The 21217-nt window shown below is 42.1% G+C and overlaps 3 non-coding genes across 3 annotated transcripts; 1 reads left to right on the top strand and 2 right to left on the bottom strand.

The window, feature by feature from the left end:
• Positions 1-4797: 4797 nt before the first annotated feature.
• Positions 4798-4870, bottom strand: TRNAM-CAU (transfer RNA methionine (anticodon CAU)). The gene has a single exon. It is a non-coding gene; the product is annotated as a tRNA-Met (tRNA).
• A 3148-nt stretch (positions 4871-8018) lies between these two features.
• TRNAM-CAU (transfer RNA methionine (anticodon CAU)) lies at positions 8019-8090 on the bottom strand. The gene has a single exon. It is a non-coding gene; the product is annotated as a tRNA-Met (tRNA).
• A 9426-nt stretch (positions 8091-17516) lies between these two features.
• On the top strand, positions 17517-17589 carry TRNAA-AGC (transfer RNA alanine (anticodon AGC)). The gene has a single exon. It is a non-coding gene; the product is annotated as a tRNA-Ala (tRNA).
• The last annotated feature ends 3628 nt before the right edge of the window (positions 17590-21217 follow it).

The following is a 21217-nucleotide window of genomic DNA, read 5'->3' as shown; positions in this document are numbered from 1 at the left end:
GTCTCAAAGTTTTGAGACCAGTCTCAATCAAGACACCTACATAACTTATTTATTCATTCAATAAAAAATGGGATTTCATGGATGAGATCTCCGTGTATGCTACAAGCACACTGTGAAAATGAGATTCCTGTGTGGATGAAGGTCAGAAAGAAAATCTATCACAATACTCTGAAATGACTGAGCCCAGGGAGGTATGTGCAGCCTCCAGATATCAGGGAGAAAGCCCAGTGCTGCTGGCCTGGAGGAGCTGAAGGTTTTTTCATGATGGGATGGCTCAGAGAAAATGTGGAGCACGAGGGATTTACAGTGTTGTCAGAAGGGGAATGGGAGGAAGAGGAAGCAGTAGACTAAACAGGTCTGCAAACACCACGGGGTCCTCACCTGTTTCCAGATAGATCTTGTACTGTCAACAATTAAAGCTGAACGTTGATTTCTTTCTTATGCTTATTTTTCAGCAACTGAAAGACAAAACAAATTCCCTTTCATGTCAAAAGGGTGGAATATTTAATTGAAATTTTAAACTAAAAGTGCTTATCTTGAGTTACATATAAATGTACAAGTTACCAGTAAACATGGTTTTCTACTTATACATAGCTAGTCACACTAGGGGAGCCTGGTGGTGCAGTACTTAAAGCACTCATCTACTAGCCAACCTACCAGCTGCTCCATGGTAGAAAGATGTGGCAGTCTGTGTCCGTAAAAATTTATAGCCTTGGAAACCCTATGAGACAGCTTTGCTCTGTCTTTTTAGTTGCTCTAAGTCAGAATCCACTCCAGGGCAGTGGTTTTGTTTTGGTTCAGTCACACTGGGAGATGGCAAGCGAAAGTGGAGCCTGGAAACAGGGACTGCGGACACTCTCCTAGATATTACTTCCTCAACAGTCAGTTGATAATAATAACTTCTTTTAAACACAAGAGCCACAAACATTCTGGGATACCTGTGCTAATTAACCTGGCAGTTATCACTGTGGCCTTCCCTAGATAGGACTTCCTCTCTTCTCTTCCAGGAAATCAGGAAGTACAAATTGTGATGGAGACAAGGAATTTCCCACAGCTAAAAAAAAATTTTTTTTTTTAATCTTCTCCAGGTCTTCCTTATCCCCTCCTTCCTCCACTCCAATCAATGATTGCCCCCTCATTCTTGTCCAAGGCAGTCTCTGAGATGCTAAGCAGGTACTGTTTTTGGTGCCTGGCTTGGATCTTGGTGACAAGAGGTGTGACATTTGTTGATCTGAATTGCAAATGAGCCAAAATCTTGAAAGCAGAGGTAGATGAGAATTGGCTCAAATGATAGAGCTCTTGCTTAGCATGCAAGAGGTAGCGGGATCCATGCCCATATTCTCTAGTTTTTCCTCTGCCTGAAAACATGACAAGGACCAAGGAAATCAGGAAAGTGTGGTGGGGACAGGACCTCAGGAAGGCTAGAGTAATTTCTGGGAAGTAGAGTAAGGCAAAGCAATTTCCTCTGTACTGAACTGTTCTGAACATTTTTGTCGATTTTTCTGGGGCTCTAGGCTTTTTTTCTAGGCTATGGGAGAAAAACCTGGCAATCTACTCCTGTAAAGATTAGAGATGAGGAAACCCAGTGGGGCAGTTCTATTCTGTCTCATGGGGTCCTTATGAGTCAAAATTGATTCCGCAGCATACAACAGCCTGGGAAACAAGAGAGCTATGATTGTCCCCATGGAAAGGCTAGACAAAGGAGACAATTTGTGAGGCTGGGGTGTCTCAGTTTCACAAGTACAGGGAAGAGGCATGAACAGCCAGAGAGTCCATGAAAGAAAGATTCTGACGCCCAGTGAAATCTTTAGAGAAAATTCATGTAGGAAGAGTGGGAGCAAGGGAGTAATTGGAAATAGGTGATCAACAGGGAAGTGTAAGGGTCTGTCTCAGGACTCACCATCAGTGAACCATCTTAACCGATATTACAGGTCACTGTAATGACAGTACAGATTTATACCCTTAGAATGGCCTCAAAAATTAAAAAAAAAAAAAAAAGATAAAATTTCCCAGCACCAGTGCCAGAAGCTGAGCTGATTTTTTCCTCTAGTTTTAGAGGCAGAAATATGAAGAAAAAACATCTCTCAACTGAGAATAGTGAAAAGCAGTTTTGTTCTCATCAGTTCTCAGATCCTGGTGGGGTTCAAGACAGTGAACACAAGGGAGAGAGGCTTCCAGTTCTTCTATTGCAGAGCAGTGGGGGTCTTGGCATTTCACCCCTAAAAAAAAAAAACAACTATATTTCACCCCTAGCTTACAGCTTTCCTCTCCTTCAACTTGAGCTAAGCACATGAGACTCAAGTCCTTGGGTCCTAAGCCATCGAGAACCCTATTGATGATGCACTGGACGTGAAGGATTCCTGAATAAGGAAGGTTCTTCAACAAAATTAGCAATCCGAAGGCCAGTGATGCAGTGTAGAGGATTGGGTTGAGAAAATACTCACAGTTGGCTCAGCTACACAGACACATAGTGCCATAGAGGTGGTCACTGGGCATCTTTGTTGGTTCTTTTATAGGCTGGTTGGCTCATTGCAGAGGCCCTCACTCCAGCTGACAGCCTTCAATGAGAACTTGCCCAGTCTTGCTCCAGAGCTGGCCCTGCAGCTTCCCTGTCAATCATTCAGGTTTCAACACAAATGTCACTTTTTCAGAGAGCCTTTTTCTGACCACTCTGACTAAATTAATACCATCTGTGACTTCATCTTCTACTTCAAATACATCTGTATTGAAGAGCATCACTAAATTACTGCTGTTTTGTCTATCTCTTCCCTAGAACGTATGCTTCCTGAGCCTTGTCCTTTCTTGTTCTCTCAATGTATCTCCAGTGTCTGGAGTTACATTAGGGTATCTGGGGAAAGAAGGATTCTGAAAGAAAGATACCCAGAAGTAATGAGACAGATATGAATTCAAGAATGATTAGTTTGATAAGGAAAAGCTAAATTATATTATTTTCTCAATTTAATCTCAGGGCTAACGAGGAAAAAGAGGGAGGTAAAGGATTCTAATATGGTTTTAAATATTATAGGCAGGTAGGATAACTTATCAATTCTAGCACAAATCCATTTTCTTCATACTATATGGCAAATTGACAAGTGTGTTTTGTCTTCTGAACAGTAAAATGAAGACTAAGGATATAGATTACAATTAAAATAATTTCACAGTATTCCATCTCTCATACTTAACACTATTCCATTTAAACATATTAGAAAACATAATTTGAATAGGACATTAATAAACCAGTCAAGTTATATTCAGTATTTTGAATCTCAATAATATTAACTGCTTTTTAAAATATAAGGACAGTCTTTACAACTAGTAATTAACATTGAATTTTTATTCAATACTATAAAACTAGATCTAAAAAAATTAATTATGAAAAATGAAGGGTGGTAAATTCTATTCCTTTTTACAAAATTATATACATACATGTATATAATATTACATATTAATTTATAAAATACAAACAAGATGAAAATAGAAAATTTGATTAAGAGACTTAAAAACTAAATTGTATATCAATAAAGTATTAATTCTTAATGCATACATTAGAAAAATCATTAATGTTATCAGACTACTTTGAAAATGATGCGCTGACAAATTTTATAGCATCATCCCTAATACTTGTTAGATTTTAGGTTCTACTCTGAAATGCTTTTCAAGTACAAATGATTAAATAAGCTGTGTATTCAACAAATGAAGTAAGAAAAAAGGAATATTGAAGGGAGCAGAAAGGATAAACGGTAAAGACAAGTATGGTGATTCATTAACTAGAAAATAACAATATGGGCTTGGTCTATTGGGAAAAATTTCAATCATCAGGAAAATAAAAAAAGGTGGATTAAGCCCAAATTTCTTTGCTCCTTTGCTCTTTCAAGTAAAATGAATTAGTGGATGCTGAGGTACCTCATTTTAAAACTGTGGTAAGACAGTTAATTGAACTGTTAATTTGTATTTTATCTAGCTGTTTCCCTGGGGGCAGAGAACTCGGCACCAAGCAAGAATGGGAGAGTTTTGGAAAGGAAGTGAAGGGGAAGACCTTCTTCCTCTTTGTGCATTGCTCCCTGCTTGGAGTTCCCTTCCCTTCTCTCTTCCCTGGTTTTCCTTCGTGGATTAAATCAGTGTGTGGGTCAAGACACAGCCAGTCCTGTCATATGTGGAACTATACGGGAGAAAAAACACAAAACGATCAAGTGCACTACATTTCAAAGACGACCAATGTTGCTCATAAAATTAAAAAGAAGAAGATTTAAAAAAAAAAACCATGTTTTCTTCATCGTCATTCAAGCCTAAAGCTCTGAGGTAGTTAATGAGAAGTCAAGGATACAGACCGAGGGAGAACAGAGGAGCAAAGCTGGAGAATTTTAAGCCAGCCAGGTACAAATTCAGCTCACTCGGGCTCTGCCGGATATTTTGGATAACTGGTTATTTTGGGAAAAAATTTTTATGGTTTTGCAGAATTCTGCGGGTCTCTGAGAGCTCCAGGGCCACCGCTTGGTGGAGCCAGATCAGGACTGAGGGTGGAGCGTCTCCTCAACTTCTCAGGAAACACCGTCTCTGTAGCGGGGAGCTCCGGTCAAAGGGGGACCCGGAGACCGTTACCCTGGGAAAGTTTTAGCCCGGATACTTTGGCTTTTTTGATATTTTAGGAAAGAAGGGACTCCATCCCAACTGTAAGTTAGTACAGCCATCTCCGACTGCTCTGAATATTTTATCTCCGAAGGGAATTGTGATTATCACCTGCAGAAGTACCAGGAAAGAAGTACAAAGAACACAAACCTGTAGAGCAAGAAAACAGAGTGCCTTCTCTGAGGCTCGAACTCAGGACCTTCAGATTATGAGACTGACGCGCTGCCCGCTGCGCTAAGAAGGCACAGGAATCATAAATGCTCAAGTATCTCAGAATCATTGAGGGAGGAGTGTGAAAGGTGTCTGTTCCATCATACCCTCAACACAAAACTAATTTCCTTTCACGTCTTCTCAGTTATTTCCCTGATTATCCTACATTCTTTCTCAGGTATCTTTCAGTTTGATGCAGGAATACAGTACTCCTGCAGTGGAAGTTAGAGCTAAAGGCACAGGCATAGCTTTTGAGGTACAAATATGCCCAGGAAAACAGGAATTGGTGGGTGGAGGCTATGGGGGTGGCAAGTTTTTTAAATGACAGAGGCAGCAGGATAGATTCCATGTTCCTTTTGTGCTGTTTAGTTCACATACTTATGTTATCATATAGATGTTCCTGCCAGTGGGGAGACTGGAAGAGATCACAAGGTCCTACTCTTGAGGAGAAGGCTAGGATGAGCCTCTGACTTAAAAAGAGCTGTAGAAAACAGAGTGTAATCAAAAGTTGAAAGCTGAAAGGCAATACTCCTGGAAAGTGGGGGAAAAGGGGTTAAAAAAAAAAAAGAGAGAGAGAAAAGATAAGCTCCTAACATTGAGACAATAGGAGATGGGGGGGAGGGGAGAGGGAAAGCTGTGATTTCAGGGCATAAATGATAACGGAAATGCTGAGGCTTCAGAGCGTATGAAAATTTTTAATTCACTTGTCATCACCAAGGAATGTATTTAGTATGTGTTAAGTTTTTTGTTTAAGGTTTTTTTCCTTTCAAATACATAGAAACCAAAGATTATTAGTGGTTACCAGGAATGGGAGAGAAGGGGAAGGGGGAGTTTTTGCTTAGGGGACACTGAGTTCATGTTAATGGTGGTGGACTATTTCAGAAAAGGATAGTGAAAATAGCTACACAACTTGAAGAACATAATCAACATCACTGAATTATACATTTAGAAATGATTGAATCTGTGTATGTTCTCTGTGTAAATTTTCACCACGATCAAAAAAATAAAAAAAGTAATCAACAGAGAGCCAGGGGTCACTGCAGCCCCTTAAGCCAGTCCTGCCTGGAATTCTAGGACAGTGTGGATCAAGTGTCATGTCCACATTTCCCCAAAGAGAAAATGACACCTAGTGGGACTGGCTGATGGGTGCAGGTTCAGTTGCCAAGATCACCCCCGCAGCCCAGCTCTTACCTGATGGGCTGGGAGGCAGCAGGAGTGGACCAGACAGCGAGAGCGGGTCCAAGTTCTGAAAACCATATCCCTGCCCCCACGGCTACCCTCAGCCTGGGCCTCCAGGGGTGGAGGGAGACCCGAACCCCTCCTGGGTGAGGAGAATCAGGCCCTGGACCACCTGACCATCTGGGGGGCAGGAGCTGAACCCTCTCGGAGCCCTATCTGAGGGGGTAGAGACAGAGGAAGGTTTATAAAAAGTTCCAGGGCCTCCTGGATGGGGTAGGGGAACACCAGTGGGTCTGGGCTGTCAGGGAAGATGGTCTGCCCAGCCCCACAAGGACCCAACACTAGAGGGAAATAGAGGGTGTCCCAGGAAAAAAAGGATAATAATTTGGAGGAAAAAGCAATCAACATAAAAGACCCAGGCAGAAAAAGGCCTTGTCTCTGGAAAATGTGATCATTGCTTGGCAGTAATGAGGGTGCCAGAGTGCCCATCATACATATTGTACAACTAATTGGCCAGGAGAGTGGTAGACAAGCCAAATGAAAACTACGTAAGGCTTTCTATGGATATGTTAGGGAAAAAAATAGGACAGATTGGAATATGTTTATTCAAGAGACAACATTGGTAGTAATGTAATCTCATACAATTGATATATTCCTTTCCACATCCTGAACCCCTGGCCGTTTTTTCTCCTTTTCACAAGGTCAACTTTGTTTTCTCTTCAAGATTCAGCTCAAATGAAGGGTTGGTGGTTCCAAGTCACCCAGCAGTGCTACAAAAGAGAAGCCTTGGAGATCTGTTTCGATAAAGATTACAGCTAAGAAAACCCTATGGAGCAGTTCTACCCTGTAACACATGTGGTTTCCATGAGTTGGAATAGACAAAATAGCAACAGGTTTTTTGGGGGTAGAGGGTGGGGGGAGGGGTTGAGGGGGTAGCAGGGGGAGGGTGGGTTCCCCAGATTCAGCTCAAATGTGATGTCATGGAGAAATTCCTCTGATTTCCCCTCCAGAGTGACTTGCTCTGCTTCTGTGGTCTAGTGCATTTTCTTATTTCTGAGTTAACATTTCTCTGTTATTGTGACCTATCACTTTATATTTATCTCATTTACCAGATGTTAATTCTCTGAGGGTATCTCAGTGAAATTTGAATCCATAGGGTATCATATTGTGCTTGGTAAAGAGATATTTAATGAATGTTTTTGAGTTATTAAAGTTAATCTTTAGAAGTTTGGGAAGGAGTTGAACACTGTTATCAATGATGATTACCTGTTACTGACAGCCTAAATATCTGCGAGTTGCTTTACCTGCGTTATCTCATTTAATCCTCATGATCCTACAAAGTAAGTATGATCCCCAGTTTGCAGACAAGGTCTCAGTGGAGTTACTGAACAGTGGTTTGTCCAAATTCACATAGCTAACAAAGGCAGGGTTAAGATTTTAACCTGGTTCTGTCCCAAAGCCTGTACTTTCTCTTCATGTCAAGTTACTTCTACCTGAACAATGATAGGAATGTAGAGTTAAAGCTAAGACATAAAATTATGGTTATATTGCACAGGAACAAATTGTGGTTATTAAAGAATCTGCAAAAATAAGCCTGGAAGCCAATGAGAGTTAGATCTTCTATAGACAAATTCAAGTGCAGAAATGACTAATTTTCAGAATTAGGAATTTAAGATTACTGGCCTGTCCTACAGAGCAGACTGAGACAAATATTTCAGGTTGAGCTTCAGATCTCCACACCACCATGTACAGGTTAGTCTCCAGCACTTCTGTTTCAGAAGTTACAATGTTGTTTTACCATGCAGTCATAAGGATCTGAGAAGCACGGTACCTTATTACTAAAAACTTACTGCCATCAAGTCCATTCCAACTCATAGTGACCCTATAGGACAGAGTAGCACTGCCCCTCAGAGTTTCCAAGAAGCAGCTGGTGCATTAGAACACCCAACCTTTCTTTTAGCAGCCAAGCACTTAAGCCACTTGGCACCAGGGCTCCACTAAAATAGCAGAGGATGGTTTCGATCCATCGACCTCTGGGTTATGGGCCCAGCACGCTCCCGCTGCGCCACTCTGCTCCTTGGTTGTATTACTAATAGCCAAACTTACCCAGTCCTGGTTCATGTCAATATGTCAGCACATAGAATTAATGCCATTTTTCTCATCATCAGTACTGAATAAAAGCTCTAGACCAAATTATTTCTATGATGCTTAGGTTTGGAAATCTACTTATGGCCTCATATGGGTTATTTAATGGGAGTTTCAAAATTCTTTAAAAAAGAAAGAAAAACATTTTATTTCCAACATGGAGATGGAGTAGGCCATGGCAGCCACTACTGCTTGCCTACACCACAGTCAGCCACTAACACCACCCGCCAGGCCCCGTTGCCAACAGGAAACTGATTTTCTTCACGGAGCCACCTCTATTCTGCCCTGTGCTTTAGAGATGGTGGATCCCATTCTCAGCTCCGGAGTCTGAGTTGTGATTGATCTACTTAATCATAGTGGTTCCCTTCTTCATGGCAGTAAAGTTTAGGCAAGGGTATGTGATACAAATGTAGCTAATGACACTGGGAAGCATATAGAAGAGACTGTCCTCAATTTATGGAACACAGAGATTTGTTTGTTTTCCTTCTAGACTTTGTCTGAAACTGTGAATGTTTGAAGTACTGCAGGGGGACCAGCTGGACTATGAGACTCATGTGGAGGATGGCAGGGTGAAAAGAGGCAAAGAACCTGGGTCCTGATGGCATCATGGAGCCGCTGAATTAACCAGCCATGTAGCCTCCCTACCCTCTGGGTTTATTGTTATGTGTGACTATAAATCCACTTTGTTTAACCCAGTCGATTGTTGTTTTAATTGCAGAGTTCTTGCTAAAAGTTTCCTGTTGCTGGGGATAGGTGGTTACGCTAGATTTTTCACGTAAGCACATTTTATGTTCATTTTGTTCTCAATTGTTCTGATTACTGACATTGTGAAAAAACTCACATCTAACCATGTAAATAATACAAAAAAGTTGAGTCTCTTGTGCCCTTGGCTCACGAAGCTTTTTTCTTTCATATTAGATACTGTCTTTACTTGGGAGGGGTACCTGTCAGCCACTAACTCTAGCCCAACCCTGCTGTCACACTGTTACTACCTCTAGGCTTACTGGATACGTTCCAGTCCCAACTCAATCCAGCCCCTGGAAGTTTATACAGCCATACCTCAAAGCTACGTTCATGAAGTTAGGATACTTCTACTGTATATACAGGAAACCTGATGGCGTAGTGATTAAGAGTTACTTCGTGTTGCAGCTACTAACCAAAAAGTTGGTACTTGGAGTCCACCAGGTGTCCCTTGGAAACACTGTGGGGCAGTTCAACTCTGTCTTATGGAGTCGATATGAGCTGGAATCAACTTGATGGCAATGGGTTTGGTTTTTGGTTTTGACTCTATGTAGAAGGAGCCTTGGTGGTGAAAAACCCAAAGGTTAGTGGTTCAAACACACCAGCCACTCCTTTGCAGAAAGATGTGGCAGTCTGCTTTCATACAGATTTAGATTGGAAACCTTAGGAGGGAGTTCTGCCTTGTTCTTTGGTGTCACTTTGGGGCAGTTCTACCCTTTCCTGCAGGTTCCCTATGAGTTGGAATCAACTTGACAGCAATGGGTTTGGTTATCAGGTTTACTGTATAGAGAAGTTCACTGCTTTTCCCTTTACACTTGTGAGCTGGAATAGCATGGAATCTCAGCTCTGTGATATCCATCTAGACAAAAAATTAGACTCTTTTCCTGATGCCTCAGGCATTTTTCTTTGTCAATTCAGCACTCACACACATGGGTGTATTATATAAAATTAGTTATGGTAGACACTGAAGGTGCTGCCTTCAAGGAATGTAAAATTATAGTGGGGAAGACAACTGAGTAAGCAGTTGTTTAAGCACAGGGTGATAAATGGTACAATTGAGGTCTGTGCCCTGGGCCCTGAGAGTATAGGAGGGAAAACAGCCAATCCTGGAGAAAGAATTGATAGCTCATTCAGTTTGTGAGTCTTTCGGTTTTTCCATTTGTTCACATTGTTTCGTTTTGTTTCCCACTCTAGGATAGATGAACCTACAATCTTCCTCCATTATCTGCTGTTTCCAGGGCTCTCACCATGAGGCTAAGGACCTGAGGTCAGAAGAAAATTGAATTAATGAGGCTCAAAGGTAGGCCATGAATTTTTACCTTCTGTCACAGTTAAGCACCTGAGTGCAAATCAAAGCAAAGGTCAGAGGTTTGGTTCGAACCCTCCAGCGGCTCCTGGAAAAAGACCTCAGGATTTGCTGCCCTAGAGATCATAGTGGAGGAAACCCCATGGGGCAGTTCTAATCTGTCCTGTAGACTCGCTGTGAGTTAGAATCACTCTAAGGCACACAACAACTCAGCTAGGAAGCGTGGGAGCAGACAGTGTGTGGGAGGCCAAGTGGACATCAGTCACAGCCAGAAAGAGACGGTATAAAAGTGGAAAACTCAAAGTTACTTAACAATGCTGTCAAAGGTGGAATTTTTTTTTTTTTTTTTTTTTTTAACCTTTCAAAGCGGCGGATGAACATTCCAGGTTCTACTTCTCCCTAGTTTGAGATTTTACCTAGTTTTCTGGGGAAAGCTGGTGTTCTGCAGTATTATATATGATACACATGCATTAAAAAAAAAAAAATTCAGAACCGCTTTTTTAATGAGGAGGCGCTGTAGTTCCTGGGACTTTCTGTTATTATCACTCCTCAATGAGAAGGGTCGGGAGCGGCAAGGGAGGCTGGTAAGGATTTACAAGGAATGAAATAAGAATCTGATTCTATCATCACAAACCTGGAGAGACAGGTTAGAGAAAAGCGAGGGAGGCTAAATAAGATTTACAGGAATAAAATTTGAATCTAGCACAAATCCATGAAATAGTACCTTCTTCACCAGCCCATTTTATATGAGTCTCCCGTTTTGTGAACTCTTGGCTCTTTGTTTTAACTCTCTTTCCTGAGATTTAACACAGAATCTTCCGGGAATCCTGTTTCGTTTCCTTTGAAGTTCAGCTGTAAAAGTTCACCCAAAAAGGAGCTACAGTTACATAACAAAAGAAAGAAGCAAAAACCAGGGGGGCAGAGAGCACCACCTGTTGCTATGGGGTCAATTCAGACTAAACGAACCTATAGGACAGAGTGGAACTCTCTGTTATGAAACAAACTTTTTTGAAATTTTGGAAGAGGTGGTACACTCCTTGGAGGGAAAGACAGACGTGCAGTTCTCTCTCTTCATCACCTCCTTTCTGTTTGCTCCACGGCCAACTATCACTGTTAATGGCCCCTGGGTGTCCTGTAGTGGGCCTGGTGGTGCAGTGGTTAAGGGCTCAGGATGCTAACCACAAGGTCAGCAGTTCTAATCCACCAGCTGCTCTTGGAAACTTTATGGGGCAGTTCTTCTCTGTCCTATAGTGTCACCTTGAGTCAGAATGGCTGAATGGCAACGGCTTTGGTTTCTTTGATTGGTGTGTCCTGTGGGAGCCCTGGTTGAGCAGTGGTTGAAGCTCTGGCCTGCTAACCAAAAGGTCCAGTTTATCACCTCAGCTAAAATGCAGCAGACTGCCTGGCCTGTCTCTATTTCTATTTCCTGTTTTATTTGATTCTGTGGCACCTGGGCACCCACAGTCCTTCATGAGAACAGCTGGCTTGCCTTTCAGCTTCACTCCTGGAAATTATCCCATGCACCCTCTGGACAAACGAAGCCATTGCTAATTCACCTTCATTACTTACTGTTTCGTTTTTCTTAAGACCTTGCACACGCCTGACACACCCTTCAGTAAGGCAGCTGAATGTCTCCTCATCCTTAAAATGTAATTGTGGACATTGTCTTGAGTGGAGGTGGAAACAGAAGGGGGAAGAAGACTGAGAGAAAAAGGATTGAGGAAACTCATACCTTCTTTCCTCTTCTTGTCTGGATTCACAGTAGGTACCCAGAAAAAGGAAAAGAAGGTTTTCTTTGTATCTCTTCTGAATGGAACAAGGCTAGCTTCCCATTAAACCTAAGAATCAGTGTCCAAGGAGGGAAGGGTGAGGAACAGAAATTTCTAGAGTGACATAACTTGAATTCAAAATGTGGATGCTACACCAACACAGAGTAGTAAGCACTATACAATCATGGAATGCCACTGTAAATAGTTGTTTATTTCTCTTTCTTACATATTAGTTATGACAATTGCCTTTTTATCAAACCAATAAGAGCTCAAAAGCACCTACTTCCTGTCTTCCAAGCTGAGAATGAACTCCACAATAATTTCTTGAGTGGATTAATCTTGTTTCCAGTTGTGGCAAGTCATCTTGTCCATTCCAGAGCAGCAGAAGACCTCGGAGCTTGCCACCTTTCCTTAGCATACTAATTATTTCTTCCTGAATTTACTCCATGAAGGAATACAATAGAGGAAAGTGTTTCCCCTCCATGTCACCAATTTCTGAACAGGCAGTAACCACAAAGAACATCATTGTAACCCTAGCCACTGGGGATAAACTGGGAGGATCTAGACTATCAACATTTTAAGAAACTTTTACTGTAGGGGAGAATTGATAATTTAATATATGTTCCCATACAGGATTTTGTAAACTTGTTGGAGAGAGAGAGAGTGAGCGCGTTGATTTAGCAGGTGAGGTCAGGAGACGGCCCTCTGAGAAAGTGACATTTGAGTAGTAGTCTGAGAGATGAGAGAGTCAACTGTGCCAAGTCTGGAGCAAGAGTAGAGGAGCTTGGAGGCTAACATCTGATGCCAGAGACTCTGTTGGTAGGCCGACTGAGGAGACAATGCAAGAGCCCATCTCCACAGCATACCCAAATAGAAGAATTTTCTTTTTCTCAATCTTTGAAACTGTACATCACAGTTCTAAGGGGTTTTGAGTTCCTGAGTGTCCATCCTATTTCCATAGGGCCCTTGTTAGTAGAGCCTCATCATGTAGAATGCTCTGATTCAGCTGACCACTTAGCTCAGTTGGTTAGAGCTTGGTGCTAATAACACCAAGGTCATGGGTTCAATCCCTGTATGGGCCAAATTACTTTTGGAGTCAAGGTATTCCCGTCAGGCTTGTTTCTCTTTGAAGCCCTGATGGCACAGTGGTTGAGAGCTGGGCTCTTAAAAAGGTCCTCCGTTCCAATCCACCAGCCTCTTCTTAGAAACTCTATTGGGCAGTTGTACCTTGTCTTATACGGTTGCTATGAGTCAGAATCAATTTGATTGCAGTGGGTTTTGGATTTGTTTTTGTTTTGGTAGTGGTGCAACAGTTAAGTACTGGGCTGTTAACAGAAAGTTTGATGGTTTTAACATGCCACAAAAAAGACTTGGGGATCTGCTCCCATAAACATTACAGCATAGGAAGCCCTATGGGACAGCTCTACTCTGTCATATAGGGTTGCTAGGAGTCAGAATCACCTCCCTGGAAAACATCAACAATATGGAGGATATTGCTCTGGACTCTCATTACTGTAAGAAGACACAGACTGCAATGGAGAGATCTGAGTGGATGTTTACAGCCATGATTAACTGCCTACTGTTCCCACTCTGCCTGCCAGACTTTTCTATATGAATTTCATTTTGTATCAGAACTTTTCTTTCCCTGACTCTTTTGTTTTCTAAAATCCTTTTTCAAGTGCTGCCTTGTGCATTCTCTCCTGCATATGGCCCCTTTAGCTTCCAGGATTTGGTCTTCCTTATTTGCCAGACTAAATCTCCACATAAATCTCAGTCTCAGTTAACAGGGATCCCTTCTCATCACCATTGAAATTGTCTTTTCTCGATACAGAGATGTACCATTCATCCTCCATGCCGAATGCCTAGCACAGTCTGGTGACTTTCTCCCTCTGTGAGGATCCCGGTCTGCTTGGGATTACTTCCTTGCTTCTTCTTCCTGATTTCTTCCACCTTTTTGCAGCCCTTGACTTGGATTGTTGGTCAAGTCATTGTCACCCCCATTCTGTTTACACCCACAAAAAAAAGAAAAAACAAACAGACCTAATCCCAACTGTTACCAAGGTTTGAACCTGTTGCCACAGGTGGGAAGCTCTGTGGTTGTCATCTAGAGAGCAGAGATCTCTACTACAAGTAAAGGAAAGGAAGGTGGAAAGTGGAGAGAAGCCCTGTGTGTCAGTTACCTAGTGCTGATATAAACAGAAGTACCACAAGTGGATGGCTTTAACAAACAGAAATTTATTTTCTCACAGTTTATGAGGCTAGAAGTCTGAATTCAGAGTGCCAGCTCTAGAGTAGTCGTTCTCTGTTGACTCTGAAGGAAGGTCCTTACCTCTTCTGAGCTTCTGCTATTGGGCAATCTTCACATGGCTTGATACGTCTCTTCCCCCATCTCTGCTTTTTTCCCTTGCTTCTTTAACCTCTTTTATATCTCAGAAGAGATTTCTTTTATATCTCAAAAGAGATTGATTTAGGACATACTTTACAAACCCAATAGGAAAAAGTAGAACTGCCCCATAGGGTTTCCAAGGTGCAGGTGTTGGATTCAAACTGTCTACCTTTTGGTTAGCAGCCATAGCTTGCTGTAGCTCTTAACCACTGTGCCACCAGGGCTCCAATTCTGTCTCATCTATCAAATACAACCCATTCCCAAGTGGGATTATAACCACAGGCACAGAGGTTAGGATTGTTACATGTATTTTGGGAGGACACACTTCAATTTACAGCAGCTGGGCTACATGGCCCTACCTCTCTCAGGCAATGTGCATGCACTATCATTACACCTAGATACTTCATGTCAGTCCATTTTTAAGTTCAAAGCCCTAACTTCCAAACCTCAAATACTTTTTCAGCACCGTGTGCTTAGAGGAGTTAAATCATTTTCTTCAGGTCAGTTAACTGTAAGGAGCAAAACCAGAAATGGCAAGCTGATTTTTTTTGTTTTTAATTTAAAAACCATGGATCCAGCAATTGTACTCCTAGGTATATACCTATATGAGTTGAAAAATTACTTCCACACAGAAACGTGCCTATGAATGCTTACAGAAGAGTTATTCATAATTTACAAAAATTGGAAGTAACTAAGATGCCCTTCAATAGGTGACTGGATAAACAAACTGTGGTACATCAATACAATGGAATATTATTCAGTAATACAAAGAAATAAGCTATCAAGGCATGAAAAGTCATAAAGGAGACTTATATGCATATTACAAAGTGAATTAAGCCAGTCTAAAAAAAAAAAAAAAAACTACTTATTGTATCCTTCCAAATAGAACATTCTGGAAAAGGCAAAACTCCAGAGACTTAAAAAAAAAAAAAAACCTGTGGTTGACAGAGGTTCAGGGAGAGGGAGGGAATGACGAAAAGTTTAGCCCAGGGATTTTTAGGGCAATACAACTATTTTGTATATCACTGTAATAGTGAACACATGACATTATGCCCTTATCAAAACCCACACAACTGCACAACACAGAGTGAACCCTAATGAAAACAATGGACCTTAGTTCATAATAATGTCCCAATATTGGTTCATCAATTGTAACAACTGTCCCACACTAATACAAAAAGTAAATAATAGGAGAAACTGGAGGTGGACAGGGAGCATATGGAAAGCCTCTGCAAGTTTCCAGTTATTTTTCTGTAAACTTAAAACTCCTCTGAAAAAAAGATCTATTAAAATTCAAAAAACAAGCTATTATGTGCTCTTCGTTTAATCTAGCACACAGTCTCAGCATCTGTTTTTCTCCCTATCAGCGGATTCATGCATTTGTTTATTTGCTATTACTTGTAAGTGTATAGATTTAGTACCCCATTCTTCAGACATGAATTCAGAGCCTGTTCTGTGTCGGCCACCCCCGTACAACACTGTTCAGTGCTCTTAGCTCCTTCTCCTTCAAATCTCTTCACCCAATGTTTGACAAATACTGTAGAGTCTTCCTGTACAACCTCTCTAGAATCTTCCTCTTGCTTCTCATTCGTCTATCCTTCCATTCATTCTACAATGTGTGGAGGATGCGTTCTGCAACAGGCAGTGCAGTGGGTGCTGGAGATGCAGAAAGACTCACGGTGCTGACCTCAGGATCTGACGGGACAACAGAGGATAAACCTCAATCCATAAATACTTCTATAACTTCTTTCCTTTTCTCCCAATTTCAGTTTCACTATTTATAAACTCTTTAACATTTAGAGCTAAAATCCTTTTCTTAAAATGTTACCTTGAATTCTTCGAAGATTCTTAAACCTCCGCAATATTCTCACAACATAACTCCAAGCGTCCAGGCTTTTCAATCACTGCTTCCCTTCATGAGTATTTTACACACACACAGGTATTCTCCTCACAAAGGAATGTTCTCTCAGGCCTGTGTTCCCTCCTCATCTGCATTCTTCAAGGTCCACTCTTGATTCCTTCAGAAGAGTATGATCTTCCCTCATGACCTCCGTGGCTCCTTTCTGTAATACTGTGGTGATTTTTTCTGTTTTCTCATATGATGCGGATACATGATTTGTACATGACACACCTTAATGGGAATTGAACCCAAATCTCAGAAATTAGAAGAAGAAAACTCAGAAATCGACGAGTTTTGGGATTATACCGGTTACCATGCTCGCCTAAGGAGTGTAGGGTCTATGGTTCAAAACCCAGCAGAAATACTTGGTGCTGTTTGCCTTCTTGAGTCGGGGAGAGGCTGCCCACCTGCCTCCTCCTGGGTGGCCACAGCTACGGGGAGCAAATGACAATCACGCCTTTCAAAGAGTCAGATGGTCATCCTAGGAGGGCTGTGCCATGCCGCCAAAATGTTCTGGGTCGGTCCTCTCTAGTTGGGACGTCCTCTCTTCACTTCTTGAAAATCAGAAAGTGTTGGCGGTGCCTGAACATTACCACCGTGACATTTTCCTGATTTACCTTTTCTTCTCCTGGCGGCACAGCTGACTGAGCATTCAGGGCGCTCTTGCCCCAGGTGAGCTCGGAGATGGCCCGCCCCTCGATAAGTCCGGGTTTCACATTAATTCTACTAAAACCATAAAAAAAAAACAACAAAAAAAACCCCATACCCACCAGAAAAAACACAGTGCAGTCGAGTAGATTCCGACTCATAGCGACCCTATAGGACAGGGGACAGAGTAGAACTGCCTCATAGAGTTTCCAGTGAGCGCCTGGGGGATTCGAACTGCCTACCCTTTGGTTGGCAGCTGTAGCACGTACGTAACCACTACGCAACCAGGGTTTCCCCTGAAACCACACCCGTTGGATTCCGACTCTTGGAGACAGGACACAGTAAAACCGTACCACAGGATTTCCAAAGCTGTAAATCTTTGCGGAAGCAGGCTGCCACATCTTTCCCCCCTGGAGTGGCTGGTGGGTTAAAGCCTTCTGGTTAGCAGCCTAGCGCCTAACCACTGTGCCTCCAGGGATTCCTGTGGTCCTGCTTTAGTGACATGGAAAATCTTGGCATTCTGAACTGCTCAAGATAGTGGATATTGGAGTGTGGACCGAAATTTCAATTACTGAATTAATGGAAGATAATGCTTTCTAGGTATGTGGGGAATTAGCTCAAGTGGTAGAGCGCTCGCTTAGCATGTGAGAGGTAGTGGGATCGATGCCCACATTCTCCAGATTTTGCACTTTGGACTTTGACCTGTTGAAAACGAGAAAACATCGAACTCTTTGAAATTAGTTGTTCACGTGCATGCCTCTTCAGGTTTATTATGTTCGAGCTCTGACAGTATATAGATCTAGCGTTCTATAATTTGTTTTCTGTTTGTTCAGAGGAGCTGTGATTCCGAGAGGGCGTTGCATGTCCAATTACTACTTTTCTCCCTGCAGGTTGGCCCTAAATGCAGTCACAGACCTGAGGCGGGGGGGGGGGGGGGGGGGGCAGGGGTGAGAAGGGGTGGAAGCAGGGCTCAGGAAATAAAGCCCCAGCTCCCTAGCTGGGGGATTGAGAAGCAACAAGAAAGCACCTCTGAGATTGTAGAGGAGACATTGAGCTCCAGGATGCAGCTCAGAGCTGTGAATGTGTGGCTCTGATCCTAAGCAACAGTCCATAGACTTTGAGACTGAACAGACAGACCACTGCCCAAGTCCATACTGGACACCCTGCAACCTCCCTTCAACAGGTAAGTGCAGATTGTGCTGCACAGTTGTGTTACCAAAATTCAACTGGACTAAATGAAATAATTTTACATGTCTTAGTAGAATCAATGACACATAATCCTGAAAAAAAAAAAAGCATGGAAGATAGTATTATAAGTTCACTTGGGGGGTGTTAAAAAGGGAATGTAGCTGGTCACATAGATGCAAGTGCAGGTGTGGAGTAAAGGAGGAAGTTTGGGTGTGACATAGGGTTGGAAACTACTATTCTTTCACTCTGTCACTCAGTCAGTCAGCTAATATTACCTGAGCTCCTCTTATGTTTCATTTCAACAAAAGAGATTGGAAGGTGAAAAGGCGATTGAGATCTCTGAGGGTGTAAGATCCAGTCATTGGAACATCAGAGTAAAAAGACAGACATAACTGCCCCCTGTCCTGCAGCCTGCTGTGGACTTTACGCCACCTGGTTGTGAAATCCTTGGGGGTACTGTTGGCTTACATGGAGTCACTTTATAAAACAGTGGGTATGATTTTAGAAAACTGGAAATCGGCCAAACAGTGTCTCTTGGATACTATCATTGGATATCTCCGTTCCTCAATGAGCCTTCCTCAGGGAGGTACACTAGGCGAAGCCGGCAGCATATCAGTCTTATCTGAAGGTCCTGAGTTCAAGATTCTGAAGTTGTGTTTTCCTCCTTTCACAGTCCACAGAAAAGCACAAGACACTAAAAGCAAAACAATGAGAAAAAAAAAAAAAAAAACTGTTGCCATCGAGTCGATTCCCACTCATACTGACACTCATGGTGACAGAGTAGAACTGGCCCATGAGGTTTCCAAGGACCTTCTAGTGGATTCAAAATGCTGACCTTTTTGTTAGCAGCCAAACTCTTAACTACTGCACAACCAGGGCTCCCAACAAGGGAAAAGCTCCAAAAAACAAAAAAACAAAAAAAACCCTGTCAAATAACAATTTGAAGACTGGCCCCATTACTCGCTGAGATTTGCTTTATTTTGTAGTCTTTTGAGGCTGCTAGTGGTTTGAATAAAATAGAGGGATAAAGCGATTTAGATTTCCCCAAAAACTACAAGTCATATTTTATCCTTGATCTTCCTCACCTTGTCATAAGAAAACAGAACTTTCTCTTCCAAGTTCTGCTTTGAGGGTGAAGTACAAAGTCATTCATTCGTTTATTCAACTGACAAATACTTCTTAAGTACATATCTTGTGTCAGGACTGTTCTGGGAGCAAGGATTTTGAGAGTGAATAAAACACAAAAATCACCATTGTAGAAAACCATTGCTGTCGAGTTGATTCCCACTCATAACAACCATATAGAACATAGTAGAACTGCCCCGTAGAGTTTCCAAGGAGTTGCAGGTGGATTCAAACTGCAGGTTAGTAACCTGAGCTCTTAACCACCATATCACTAGGGTTCCCCCCACATGTAGAGCTATACCCTAATTCACAGTAGGGGGGAGAAACAGACAAGAACCAATAAGAAAAATACATAAAAAGTTGGGTGAAGATGCCTGCTGCAGGGAAATAAAGGGAGTTGAAGTTGAAGGTGGTATATTCAGCTTTCAAAGGAAGAGACAGTAAGTAGGTCACCTTGAAGATCCCATTTAGTCTTTCCTTCCTCCAGCCCTCTTGTTGGTACCCTTGTGCCCAGGTTCCCTAATACTGTCATTAGAATGATTTTTACCAATCAAGGTAACTGGGGGTTATGAGAACTTTTTTCACTTAATATTTGTTGGCTTAGTTGGAAAAATGGTGGTATGTGAGTCCTGGAGTTTAAATCCTTCACATTTCTTCAGATGGAAAATGAGGACTATAAAACTCTCTGGGTGGGTTAATAATACCCGAAGCAGGACCAGAGCAATAAGAACTGCTTCTGTGTTAGGTGCCATTTCCCTGTAGAACACTGGTCTCTGGCACATAGGTGCTCATTAGGGATTAGACAACTGGATTTATGGATTAAGGTTAGAATCCACCAGGGTTCTTGTTACAGACTGAATTATGCTCACCCCCTCTCAATAAGTGTTGGAGTCCTGACCCCTATAGCTGTGGATGTCCCATTTGGGAATTGGGTTTTCTTGTTTTTTATTAATGAGACCACATCAACGTAGGATGTGTCCTACACCTAATTACTTCTGAGTGATATAAAGAGTAACATAGACACATAGACAAGCCAACACAAATGGGGGAAGACAGAAGCACATGTGAGGATCACCAAAGAACCAAGAAACGAGGAACGCAGAAGCTATAGAAGCTGAGACAAGGACCTTCTCTTAGAGCTGGAGCCCTGAATTCAGACTTCTAGCCTCTTAAACTGTAACACAATTATTTTGTGTTCTTTAAAGCCACGCACTTGTGGTATTTGTTATAGCACACTAGGTAACTAAGACACTTCTCTTCCTGGAAAGACCTGGCTTTCTCTAAGGTTTCCGATCTTCCCAGGTGATGAAAGAATCCTGAATGGTCTTCAGAAGTTGGGCATTTTCTGGAAAAAGCAGGAAGCCCCACTATAAAAACCAAAGCCAAACCCAGCAGAGTAGAACTGCCCCGTAGGGTTCCTAAGAAGTAGCTGGTAGATTCGAACTGCCAACCTCTTGGACAGCAGCCAAACACATAACCACTGGGGCCACCAATATTCCAAGAAACACTGTTGGAAAAAAAAAAAAATAGCCATTACCATCAAGTCGATTCATAGCGACCCTATTAAAAAAAAAAAAAAAAAGAACCTGTTGCCATCCAGTTAATTCCTACACATAGCAACCCTATAAAAACAACCCAGTGCCGTCGAGTCAATTCCGACTCATAGCGACCTTACAGGACAGAGTAGAACTGCCCCACAGAGTTTCCAAGGAGCGCCTGGCGGATTCGAACTGCCGACCCTATGAAAATAGGAAGGCAGAATTTGACCATATAGAAAGGCCTCAGGAAAAAGAGAAAGGCTCACACAGTCAAAATTAAAGCAGCAAATCTGTTACCAGAATGAGATTTCTGTGATGGAGGGAAACAAGCAGTGAACACGACAGTTTTGTACCCACAATTTGAAAGGCAAGTTCACCAGGGTTCTTTTGATCTCAGAAAGGAAAGGAAGAAAAGAAGCCTGTCCTGTCATCCAAGAGAGAGAAAAGCCTTTCTTG

Source organism: Loxodonta africana, chromosome 1 (assembly GCF_030014295.1).
Source record: "Loxodonta africana isolate mLoxAfr1 chromosome 1, mLoxAfr1.hap2, whole genome shotgun sequence".
In the NCBI taxonomy this organism is placed as follows: domain Eukaryota; kingdom Metazoa; phylum Chordata; class Mammalia; order Proboscidea; family Elephantidae; genus Loxodonta; species Loxodonta africana.
The sequence above is the reverse complement of the archived record's forward strand: the minus strand, read 5'-3'. Positions and strand labels throughout refer to the sequence as shown.